The 12802-nt window shown below is 48.5% G+C and overlaps 1 protein-coding gene across 1 annotated transcript in view; it reads left to right on the forward strand.

The window, feature by feature from the left end:
* srrm3 (serine/arginine repetitive matrix 3) overlaps positions 1-12802 on the forward strand; it is a 57624-nt gene that overhangs the window by 13251 nt on the left and 31571 nt on the right. The gene's annotated exons all lie outside the window — the stretch shown is intronic.

Here is a 12802-nt window from a genome sequence, read left to right on the forward strand (position 1 = left end):
GATGATATTTTCGACTAGAAGCGATAGGAACGCACAAAAATGGCGCTCTGAAGAAAGGCACCGGTTGCATCCCTTCTTTCCTCAAGGCGGCTGCATGTGGCCACCTTCCTCCTGCACTTCCTCCGCATCTGGAACCGTTGAAAAGTGACGCTGGTGACGCTCAGAGACAAACACTATGTGAACACCCCCCCCCCCCCCCCCCCGCCACACATCATATTGCTATTCTCCGACGAGGCGGTCTAGCCAGCAAAGCCAGGCTCTTAATCCAGATATCACCGCCCTAGATACCGCCGGCGATAGTAATTGGAGTGTATATGCCAACAATCTCCTGGTTTATTGTCACAGATGGCCGCCCCGCACCCAGAGGCGGCGCGCTTGAGATGGAGATCCGCCGCTCAGAGGTCAGGTCGAGAATGGAAGGCGTTGGGACGAGGAGGACGCGCTCCTCCCACCTCGTCGCGTCGCTTAGCAGATTCTGAATTCAGTCGACGCTACACAGCGACGCAGGGACTGCAATCAATAGTAGGCAAGGGCTGTTAGCACGACCCAGCCATCTTCATCATGACAGACTTCTCCTTCCTTTAAGTCCATCGGCAAAGAAAGGGAGGTAACATTCAGATAATGCTGCTTTTAGATGAGTCATTTATTTTTTTCCCTCCTGCTTTCACCCACAATGGTTTCCTTTGGGTTTTTCAATCTGTGAGAGCGACACAATACTACCTTTCCAAATGTATTTATTACGGAATGCCAGGGTTGCCTGGGAAACACACTGGGGATGTGTCATTGTGTGAGATTTTTTTATGCTTTTGGAAAGGTTGCCTCTAATTTTCAGAAAGGACATACTATTATACCAATAATTACTTCATTTTTTCATTTTTCTTTGCCCTTGCTTTCCTAAAAGATATTCTGGATTGATTTATTGCAAGCAAAGAGATGTTAAAATACTTCAAAAACTGAGTAAGCCCTTACTTGTTTAATATGTGGAAGCGCTCAGACACCCTTATAATTACATGCCTTGCCTCCTAATGAGCACACTCTTTCATGTTCTAGTTTAATTTGATTAAAAAGCCGTTGATATGCTGGCATGCAAAGCATCCAATATGCAACCCTGTATATTTTGCTGGTTCCTGTGCTGTCACACAGTAAATCCAGTTACCCCCCTCACTCTCAAGGTAGAGGACTGGGGGCACATTGGTGGGCTCTTCAGCTTTATGACGGTCGGTGAAGGAAAGTTCACTTTAAATGTGTGATGAAGTGCTGAAGTGCTAATGAAGTGCTGGCAAAAACTTGGTGAAATTGCAATAAATCTGTTTCAATAAATCCCGCCATGCAAATGCTTCACTTCAGGAAAACAACGTCGCGTTCATTAAGGGCATATTTCCTCCTGCCTCGCACCTACGCTTTTAAGTGAAGTATAAGTGTGCTCAACACAGCCGCTGATACTCAAAACAACAACAAAATTGTACATTTGAACATTTTGGAGAACCGTGCTGGTCGAGGTATAACCCGACAATTCTAGCAGGGGCATTTATTCCCCAACAGCGACAGCCGTTGCCCTCGGTCCCGCTGGACTAGTAGTCCCCAGCGCGGTATCCCGATGGTCTGAAAGGGGGACGATGGCCCACAGCTGGCATTGATCACTGTTGATCCTGCCTAGCGCGGTCGATCGCCCGACCTAACCACTCTCTCTCACTCTCTCTTCCTTTGTCCTCCCCCCTTCTTTCTCTCTCTCTCTCGTTTTTTCTTGCTCTGTCTCTCGCGCCTTTTTTTTTATCTCCCCCCTCTTTCTCTCTCTCTCTCTCGCTCTCTCTCTTTCTCTCTCTCTCTCTCTTGCTCTCTCTCTCTCTCTCTCTCTCTCTCTCTCTCTCTCTCTCTCTCTTTCTCTCTCTCTCTCTCTCTCTCTCTCTCTCTTCTCTCTCTCGCTCTCTCTCTCTCTCGCCCTTGCTTTCTCGCACCCTCTCTTTCTCTCTCACTCTCACTCTCACACGCACACTCTCAAACTCTCTGTCATTCTCACGTGCCATAGTTCAGTGGAATGAGGGAAGACCCAATTTGACTAGCATGCACAGCTTTAGCCTGGGAGCTTACAGTGAATCTATTCATGTTCTTATCTCAGTCTTCAATGCCTTTTATGTTTAATGAATTGTGCATTGAAGGAGTTAGCCCAAAGCTCCTTCTTGACCAATTAAAGAAGAACAATTATTTATTAACATTTTCCCATTGATAATTTAATCAATATCAATTGATATTCAGCCTCATCATTGCTTGTAATTTCGCCTTTTGCACATACCTGGATCTGCACACATTAGATTTAGTATATAATTGGATTTACTTTACCGGTATGTTGTCAGTTATACTATAGCCCTGTAATATTCTTAATGCTTTGTAGTATATTTATGGGGTGGGCTTAGGGTTGGCATTGCTGCACCCTGCAGACACCCTTCACTTCAAGGAAGATGGAGACTCTGGAGTCGTTATGTGGTTGCCTTGGCAACCAGGCGCATAACGCAACTTGCCACAATCATAGCAATTTAGGATTATGGTCTGCGCCTGAAGCAATGGGATGGCTGTTAGACAATGATGCAATTTAATATGTGTCTCTTGTAATCCAAATTAAAAGTTAGCTCAGTGGCAAATTGATATGGACTCATTGAAACATTGGCCCTGTAAAGTTTGGAAAATTAATGATGTTGTCGCAACTGGCACTGGCAAGATCGACAAAAGGCCATTATTTTCTCTTGTGCATCCCTCTTAATTCCTGTCTGCTTCTTTCAAGTCAGCTGTCAAACCCTACACATAAAATCCTATTATGCTTTCATTGCATATGCAGTGCACTGGGTAAAAAAACAAGCCCAAGCAAAACAGCACAAATTCTGGTTTGAGGCACAGTACCTGTCAACCCAGAGTCACTTCTCCTGAATCACTTCTACTGCTCACTCCGCATGAGCGAAGGTGACACGCCGCTATAATTAACCAGAAGTTGTGAGCTTGTGACTCATCACCCTTACCCCCCACCCCCCCCACCCCCCCACACCCTCCCTCCAGCCATGTGGAGGGAGGGTGTGCCAGCAGGGCCAGCACTGTGTCGGCAGTAACTCGCAGTTAAGGCGCAGAGTTCCTTCCCCGGGCGGGAGCGGGGTGTCTTCAATCCCTTGACAAGGTGCACTCCCCTGGGAAGAGCACACCATTCATCTTATGCAGACTTGCCCTGAGTTCTGTCTCTGCTTGGAGTTGTTGTTGCGGTGGAGGGGGGCAGGGAGGAGGTGGAGGGGGGGGGGGGGGGGGGGGGGGGGGGGAGGAGGAGGAAAAGGAGTGTGGAAGAGGTGGAGGAGGGTTAGGAGGGAGGAGGAGTAGTAGGAGGAGAGGGAGGAGGAGGAGAGGGAGGAGGGTTAGGAGGGAGGAGTAGTAGGAGGAGAGGGAGGAGGAGGAGGAGGAGGGAGGAGGGTTAGGAGGGAGGAGGAGTAGTAGGAGGAGAGGGAGGAGGAGGAGGAGGAGGGAGGAGGGTTAGGAGGGAGGAGGAGTAGTAGGAGGAGAGGGAGGAGGAGGAGGAGGAGGGAGGAGGGTTAGGAGGGAGGAGGAGTAGTAGGAGGAGAGGGAGGACGAGGAGGGAGGAGGAGGACGAGGAGGGAGGAGGAGTAGTAGGAGGAGAGGGAGGAGGAGGAGAGGAGGGAGGAGGAGGAGGGTTAGGAGGGAGGAGGAGTAGTAGGAGGAGAGGGAGGAGGAGGAGAGGAGGGAGGAGGAGGAGGACGAGGAGGGAGGAGGAGTAGTAGGACGAGAGGGAGGAGGAGGAGGGAGGAGGAGGAGGGTTAGGAGGGAGGAGGAGTAGTAGGAGGAGAGGGAGGAGGAGGAGAGGGAGGAGGAGAGGGAGGAGGAGGACGAGGAGGAAGGAGGGAGGTGGAGGAGGAGGAGAGGGAGTAGGAGGAGAGAGAAGAGGAGGAGTAGGGAGGAGGAGGATGAGGATGGGGGGGTGCTCACTAAAAATAAAAGGTGCTGCAGTGGTCACAGGGACAACTTGTAAGAATGCTGGTTTCTTCAATTCCAGGGAAGGGGGAGAGGGGGGGGGGGGGGGTGGATGGATAGATGACAGCTGTCCTGGAAGGAGCAGCTGGATGTTAATTGACAGGCATGGTTCTGTAGAGAGAAGCTGCCATCCCCCGTCCAGCATACTAAGTCTGTTTTAAAACGGACAGTCAAGTGGCAGGCGGAAAATAAGTTCATTCAGAGGTGGCTGCAGCAGCAGACCGGAGTTTGGCCTTTAGATTGCTGGGGCATCCATCAGTCCTTCCAGCACCCAGCTTATCTGGCACCAATGCACAACAGAGGCTGAGCTGTAGTGTACTTAACTTTCCCTGGATTCTGTGTAGGATCGTTCAAAAACCCAAACACCTCCCAGGTATCAAACAGACCCAAGTTGTGGCAGTATAGGTACCACTAGAACGATTGCACGAGTAGAGCAGCATCCCTCTCCTTCAATCCTCTTTTCTTTTGACAGAGATGAATGCATCAGGGATGTTTCGGTGGCCGAACAGACGGTGGTTGTCGAGTTCGTTCAGCTATTCATTGCAGCGTGGTGTGATCTTCATGAGAATCCAAACCTTGTGTACATTAACTCACAAACATAATCGAGAAACCAGGTAGAGAGAATGATATGGATTCCTGTGAAGGAATACAAGCCGTATTCACCAAATGACATTAGCAAGCACAGGCATTTTTCACGCCAGCACTGGACGTCACATGGGAAGGTGCAGCCCCGAGCTCTCAGCAGGATGTGCAGACGGGTCTCGGATTCCATCACGGCTGACCGCCGAGAGCAGAGCCGCAGCCCCGGTGGTCCTCCTTTACACGAGAGTGGAAAAACAGCGAGGAAGAGAAGAAAGCAGAGGCGGCAGTGAAATCGCATTAATTTTACAGGCGCATGAAAGGAACGCTTCTATTCTCCCAAGGATCCGCGGTTAAAGTTCTGCTCTGTGCCCTCGGAGACGGAGGGCCAGGGCGGGAGACCGGATCCCTGACAACGTACAACATCGGAGAGCGTTGGGTTTGTTTACCCTGACTCCCAAGGGAATGTGTTATGCTTCCCAAACAGGCTGATTTATCGCCACAACCTCGCTGTACTGCAGGATGGGGAAAAAGAGATACGAGCTCAGCCTATTGAGATGTGCGTGTCGCTTTTCACAATCTATTTTTAATAGCAGCCTGTTTATTCCGGGAGCATAGTGTTGCGTTATCAAAAAGCAATTCAGTTTGGCAGAGTAAGCTGACAAAGCCCACAGTGTACGAGTTAAAGTCAAGCCACTTGATGAAACCTGAAAGGGAAATTGAAACATTTTACAACTAAATGAGGGGGAAGGGGACGCCATGACAGGAAGCAGGATTGCATCCACACGCATGCGAGCACACACAAACACCAATGCACACACACACACACACACGCACGCACGCACGCACGCGTGCGCGTGCGGACACACACACAATCCACTCACCAAACACACGACCAGCTGAATAAAGTACTGGGTATAGAGGAATATGGGAAATCTCCAAAGCCACCCTGCACTTTATTTTCCTTCTGCAATCTGTGTGACGATAAACAAGAGAGTGGGAAAGCACTTTCAATAAATCCTACAGTGAACTGATGGACTTTAATGTGTGTGGACCCCCCTACCCCCACGCCCTCGCAACCACATTGCCTTCTGTTTGGTCATTTGAGGAACTGGCATGGTGATGGATGAACACAGGGGTGCAGGTCTTTGTTTAAAGAGACCGGTGCGTCTCCGGAGGCCTCTGTTAATTGAGGATCCTTCTCTCTATCAGGACAGAAGAAAGCATTATTGCTTCATATTGTGGGCAGTTATTGTCCTTCTCATGTTTCCTGAGGTTTGTCGTTAGACGGTTAGCTCACATTTCTGTATGTCCCTTGTAGAATTTGAGAGCATATTCTCCTTGGTATTCTCACTGGTAAAAATGGCGGCGGTTGGTTGATCTGTTCCAACGCTCGACGCAATAACGCCACCACATACCACAAATCAACACACCGCCACATACCACAAATCCACCATGAACACCATCAAGAGGAAAACTCCCCCAAGAGCCCGCTGACCAATTACATTTTGTTGCGCTCTCACAACGGGATGGCGTTGCCAGGGACACCGCTCAGCACAAATGCATTGTGGGATCATGCGGCGATGTGATGACTGGGGGTGGGGGGGCGGGCGCAGTGAGACCAGACGGCCCTGATTCTCACCTCTCCCCTGCCGCTGACCCTGCTAATCTGATCTGCAGCGCTGCCACGCTCCGTTCTTTCACCCCTTGGAAGCTCCAGGCAGCTTTGCAAACGAAGCACAGCAACACATGCAACTCACTCGGTGTGCCACATTGTGTCAAAGAGCAGGTCCACAATATAAAAGCAAACCCCCACAAACTCATTTTCTATGTTTTTAATTATTTTTTATTTTTTAATTATTTTTTTATTCAATTAGACACGCACACACACACACACACACACACACACACACACACACACACACACACACACACACACACACACATACACACAGACACTATAGACTTTAGAGATTTCACAAAATAAACGCACAGCAATATAAAATGTGACCGTTTATTGATAACAAATCATCATTCTTCTGCCAAGCAATATAGTTTCTCAAGATGGCGAAATGGTTGCCAGGCAACACAGTTTAGCGTACCATGAGATTGGCAGTACGTAAATACAAAAAAAATTATCATTATGCGGTATTCCACTATGGTTTTGGGCTAACCACAATCAAGGTCCGAAACCATCCATTTTATTAAATCTATTTACTTACTAACTAACTAACTAATTTAATTAAAAGAAAATCATCACATGCTACGTGCACACACACACACACACACACACACACACACACACACACACGCGCGCGTGTGCACACTTCAAACAGCCCTGGTGGATGAAGGCACTTGCATCGTCAGCAAACCTGAGCCTCATTAACGTGACAAAGACAAAAGCACCAGGCATTTGATCTGCTGAAGGATGAGGAGCCAGAATGTAGCTCCTCGACCTGACACGGGTCTGCCCTTCGCTCCCCGTGGGAGGGGGAGAGGCGTCCCGTTGAACCCCAGCAACAGACACCAGGCCTCGTGACTCCTCGATGGCGTCCTCGGGTGCTACGGTAAACCTTCGCCATATGTTCCCGGTTTAAAAGTTCAAAAGTAGGACAAGGTTGTGTGTGTGTGTGTGCGTGTGTGTGTGTGTGTGTGTGTGTGTGTCGTTCTCGGTGTCCCTGAGAGATGCCAAGGCTGTCGCTCCTCCAAACACTCTCTCTTCAGCGGCCTCATTGATTCTAAAGCTTTTATTGCTTCCGCCCTCATTACTTTATCAGTCCGTCTTCCTCTCTCCTTGACTCGGTACCATTCAAATTTTCTCCCCCCCCCCCCCTGCAAAGACAATATATATCGACATATCGAAAGGTCTTGGTGCTTTTGATTTCCCTGATGTCTTATCAGTTTTAGAAACAAATGTTTCCAGTAACCAGCAATGTCGACACACTTCAAGCCCTGTTTCATTTTCCTCATTGCTGCTGTCTTTTCTTGGCTGTGGGCGCTGGCTTGCCAACTGGGAGTGGGGAGATGTTTACAATGGTTACCACCATCTGTGGAATCCAATACTACAGTGCCTCTGGGCATCATTCAACTCTCCCATTTCATCCCTCTCCTTCCTCTGCTGCTGGTTCTAGGACTGGTCCATGTACTGAAATCATCAAAGGGGCGCGAAGAAGGAACCAAAGCCCGTTTACACTTCATCTCCTCCTCGCTCTGTCCTCAGGGAGGTACCAGGCCCCCTCTTTCTCGCTCTCTTTGAAAATGGTCGGCTATATATGTGCTCAAGTATTGGCCGATCTAATTAAGTTGGCAGGTGGTTAATAACGTCAGAAGGAAAGATTAAAGGAAAGACAAAACGTTGCCGAGGCCTCTCCTGGTAACATTCATGTATCATCATATTCTGTGTCTGTGTGTTTCTACCAAACCATAAATCAGCCATTTGACCTTAAATTGTTTCAGTACTTATGTTTGACAGGGACACACTCATTCATTATCATGTTCTGCGTCCATGTACTTTTCCCGAAAGCCAGAAAAAAATACAGTTTAAATTGAGATTATGCCGGGTACGATGCTGGACAGTGAAACACCATTAATCTCCCCGGGATCTGATGCCATCCAATCAGACCTCCAGCATGCTGAGTGGGATGATTTCCGTCCCGCCCTTTCGCATTACAAATTCCTCTGATCTTGCAACACAAAATGTTTTTTCCCTGCCGCCCTCTTTTCTAACTGTAACAGGGAGAAAAAAAAAAAGCATAAATATACAAAAACAGTGCTTGTTTCTTGGCGCGTAACAGCAGACCCACGTGCCTTGAATATAAATGGCTGACCTTGGGAGCATAAAATAAAATAAAAGGCCCCTTGTGGGTGTCAAACCGTTGAGAATATAACATCAGCCTCCCGCCGAGAGGAAGATTATATTTGGTGGGGTCAGGTTTGAGGATAGGAGAGACTACAAACAGTGGCAGACGGTGAACAATGGAGAGGAAGGCGTTACAGAGTGGGAGAGAGATGAGGCAGTCAGGGAGACGGAGAACGCTGGTCAATGCGATACAATGCATAATACATAATAAATTGAGACACACAAACACGTATGAGCACCCACTCAACTTCTGAATTCCCTATTATATCGCTGGTCTGTCTCTCTCTGTTCTGCCGTGAAACAAACTCGGTGTTCAGGGGGAGTGACTGCCGTTTACAAATGTTCAGAATTTGCGCTTTTGTTTAATGTTGACTATTTAGTTCTTCAGCATATGCCTTCATTAAGTGAATTCAGATACATGTCATGAAAAAATAAGGAACACATAGGGGTGAGGCATCATGCTCAAGTTTAAGACGTGGACTTTAGAGATTCCTCTCCATACTTGCGGCTGGGAGTCCAAAACACCGTAGCCATTTCGATACGCCGACCCTTGTCCCGTTCTCCCGGACTCTCTTGAGTCCGGGCGTCGCTGCTGTTTGTTCCACCACCTTGATCCTCTCAGAGATACAGACTTCAATGGGAGAGACGTGCTCTTTGAGTTCCGCTGCACTGAGGAGATCTCCTACAGGTGGCAGGTTTTGTAAGAGCCGTATACATAAAGAGGGAGAAGGAGGGGGCGGGAAATGGTTTTAGAAGGGAAAATGGCTCCGTGGAGACCAGTTCCCGCCTCCTTTCTGTTCTTTTTTTTTTTATTGTGAGTGCAGCTACCGAAGCGGAATCCATTTCAAAACCAGCCTCCCTAGTTGTTTGAAAGCGTAGCATTTTATTTTTTTTAAACACTCCAACAGGATTACAAGAATAAAAATGGGAAAGGAAATAGATATTAATGTGCACAGGAATACCGTCTTCTCTTTGTGTCGCTCTTCCAAAGACTAGGGTTGTTCCTAGAATGCAGCGAAAGAAACAAATCGATTTCTAAGGGATTTAAAATAACAGGTTTCCAACAAGAAATACACCAACAGTCTCCATTCCTTGCTGTGTGTGTTCTTCTTTGTGGGAATTTCTACAAACAGCTGGCATCAATAATTCTTGCTAGTTCCGGGAAGAGGCGTAGTTTCACAGTTTTCATCACAGTGCAATCAGGTTTATAGATGACAAAAATTGCAGGCAACCAATTGTGGTAGATGCAATGGCTTTCGGAAGTACTTGATAATATCACATGCAGAAAGAAACTGAGGCAGAATAACATTGGGAATGGATGTTGTTTTAATGACCCAAGTCCACAAGATATGATTGGGATGACCGGCCTAATATCCGGTCTTGACAGCGCGGTTAATTCAGCTGAAAGAAACAGATCCATCTCTGCATTAGCTCAATTAGCTCGCTGCACGATGTATGAACACCATGTAACTGGGGGTGGGGGGGGGTGGGGTGGGCTAATTACAGCAGTGCTCCTACACACTTGTCACGCAGTGGCGCGTTAGTGCGGTGTGCTATGATTAGCTCTTCTTATACACCAGCTTTGTTTTGTCAATGATTATAATTTTTCATCTGTCTGAGATGCCATGTTGACAGAACGTAGGCACCGTGGCAACCGTATCATCCAGCAATGTGCCCGAAGGTCCTTCACCATTGCGTGGGAAAAGCCACAAGCTGATGCCTTAATTTCGACGGCTGCTGGTTTCACCGGGACCCTCAGTGCAAGGCTCCCTATCTCTCCCCATTTGACTCCAAATTAATCGATCGGATGTGGGAGAGGACGTGCGTCGAATCCCCGTTACCCTGTGCAATTCGTCAGTTCAAACAGTGTGTGTGTGTGTGTGTGTGTGTGTGTGTGTGTGTGTGTGTGTGTGTGTGTGTGTGTGTGTGTGTGTGTTTGTGTGTGTGTGTGTGTGTGTGTGTGTGTTTGTGTGCGTGTGTATGTTAGTACAACACGGTGTGTGTTTGTGTGTGTGTGTGAGTGTGGGTAACACGGTGTGCATTTGTGTGTGTGTCTCTGTGTGTTACAAAATGTGTGTGTGCGTATGTGTGATGTGCACCGTGTGACAGCCCCTCTAGTCTGAGGCAGCCCTAATACAAGGGGCTTGCGATAACCTTCATCCCTGTAGAGGACTGGCAGACAATTAGCCACATGCTCTGGTAGCTTTATCGGACCCCTCACACGACTCTCTCTCCACGATGATTGTTTCTTTGCACAATTAAATGATTTAGTCGTTTTAACCTGAGAGAGAACAGATTTGTTTTTTCTGCCCCCCCCCCCCCCCCACCCCCTCCCCTCGAGAGCCAAAGAAATCAGGGCGGAATGATGCATTTGCATAATGGGATGGCTTGATATTGACAGCATGGCTTCACGCTGATTGCCATTTGTGTGACTCCCACATCTGGTGGCAACAGGTGGAACGTTTAAGATTGGAGGCGGATAGTTTCACTCTCATCCTGGGATGTCTTCATTCTGGTTTTGAGTTTATTGCAGTGTACTATCAGTCTGTTGACAGCCACAGGAACCTGGGTCTAGGTACGTGGGGTTTGTGGTCTGGGGTAGACCTGATAGGTTGAACCTGATCTGGTCACTAAATGGTCAGCAGCATAGAAGATTTTCTTCTCTCTAGCTTACACAATGAAAATAAAAATGAATTCCTAAAACAATACTTTCCAATTCCAGGCTTCTATCTCTGGCATGAAGAAAACAGTTATTTTTATTGTAATGTTTAATAAAAATTCGCCAGAGTGCCCCCTGGCGAAACGTTGAAGTCTAACGCTCTTGAGTATTCCCAGGATTTGAAGTGGAAATGTTCTCTCGCCTCTCGTAGTTTAATATAACATTTCTCTCCGTAAAAAATAAGTCTTCACTCTTGAGTGTCAACTGCCTGCCGGACCACGACGTCGCAGCAGCAAGCGAGCGGCGACGTGTGAAGCGTTCCACGTCGTGGAGAGCGATAGTTGAGGAAGTGCGCCGTGCTAATTTAGTAGTTAATAGATCCGGCGAGAACGCCTCCTGCTGTCCCACCACCTGCTCTGTCAGCAGCCCGCCGTCTTGTGGCTACACGCGCATCCGCGGTTAGTTTACCAGCGCACACGAACCCCCGAGAAACAAGCAAATCACCATTATCCCGTCAGAGTAGACAGCCAGAAGGCGTTTCGTATGGAGGGATGCAGCTGTCGCTGCGCGGTTCCTACAGCCAGAGGGGCCCGCGGTCATCATTAGCGGCGATGTGTCGGGATGGCGTGTGACACTGGCTGGTGCGGCGCGAAGGCTTCCTGCGTCACTGCCCCCGACGAGTCAGCGTTTACCATGCGAAGCGCTGATGAAGTGCGTTTGTATGGGCTTTTTTATTTTTTTTTGGTCGGCCCCCTCAGTGTGAAAAATGAAGCCATTAGTTGTTCTGGAGAGGAGCGGTTGAGAGGCGCCGTGCATCCGGAGCTATCGGGCATAGCAAGGGCCCTCCTTGCTCTCTCTTTCTCCCTCCTCACCTCACTCCACTCCCTTGTCCTCTCTACCCTCACCCCCCCTCTCCTCCCCTCCAAACCTCTGGCTGCTCAGTGCGGTGTCCAGACAGCCCGATCTGTCTTCATCAGAGCCCACACCAGGCAGCACTTATACGAGACAACTTTTTATTCCTTAAAATGACATCGCCATCATTTCACACAACAGCTGCACTGAACCTTAGAGGCACGGGAAAGAGCCGGCATGCTGTTTGCAAATTAGTTTTTCTTGAAAACCGACATGAACGGGCCGTTTTAATGGAACGAGTCAGCCTGCGTTTTGATCATATAGGAGGACTACTGTCTCCTACCCTTCTCAAATAGTCCCTTACCTCTGTCTTTGCTTGAGCTCACAGACCGGTAACACCCTCATTGTGTTGAAAAGATCTCCCGTGCCCTGCAGTTCTCATCATAACACGGTATCGAGGTGTCGGATGGATCTCGTGCAGCAGATGAGTCGGGGCCCCCGAGCACCGCACCTTTCGTCCTCCTCTTCCGTCCCCGACGACCAAATGCCGGGCGCCTTACTCACGGTGGCAGAGGCAGCCACCAGTCGTGCTGCTGTCACAACCGGTGCATCTCGACACGTGCTCTGTCTCCCAAACAACACGGTTGCACGCACGCCTGTGCACTAATTGTGATTTCGATTTGATCCGGTGGAAGTTGTGCCCGGCTGTTTGCTGAAGGCTTTACGCCAAACCAACCAGTCCAGAGAAGTTAGCGTCAAACGGAAGACCTGGCCAGCTTTTGAAGCATATAACAGTGCACAAACACACACCATCCACCATATGAGAACTGTTT

Source organism: Gadus macrocephalus, chromosome 7 (assembly GCF_031168955.1).
Source record: "Gadus macrocephalus chromosome 7, ASM3116895v1".
NCBI classification, from domain to species: domain Eukaryota; kingdom Metazoa; phylum Chordata; class Actinopteri; order Gadiformes; family Gadidae; genus Gadus; species Gadus macrocephalus.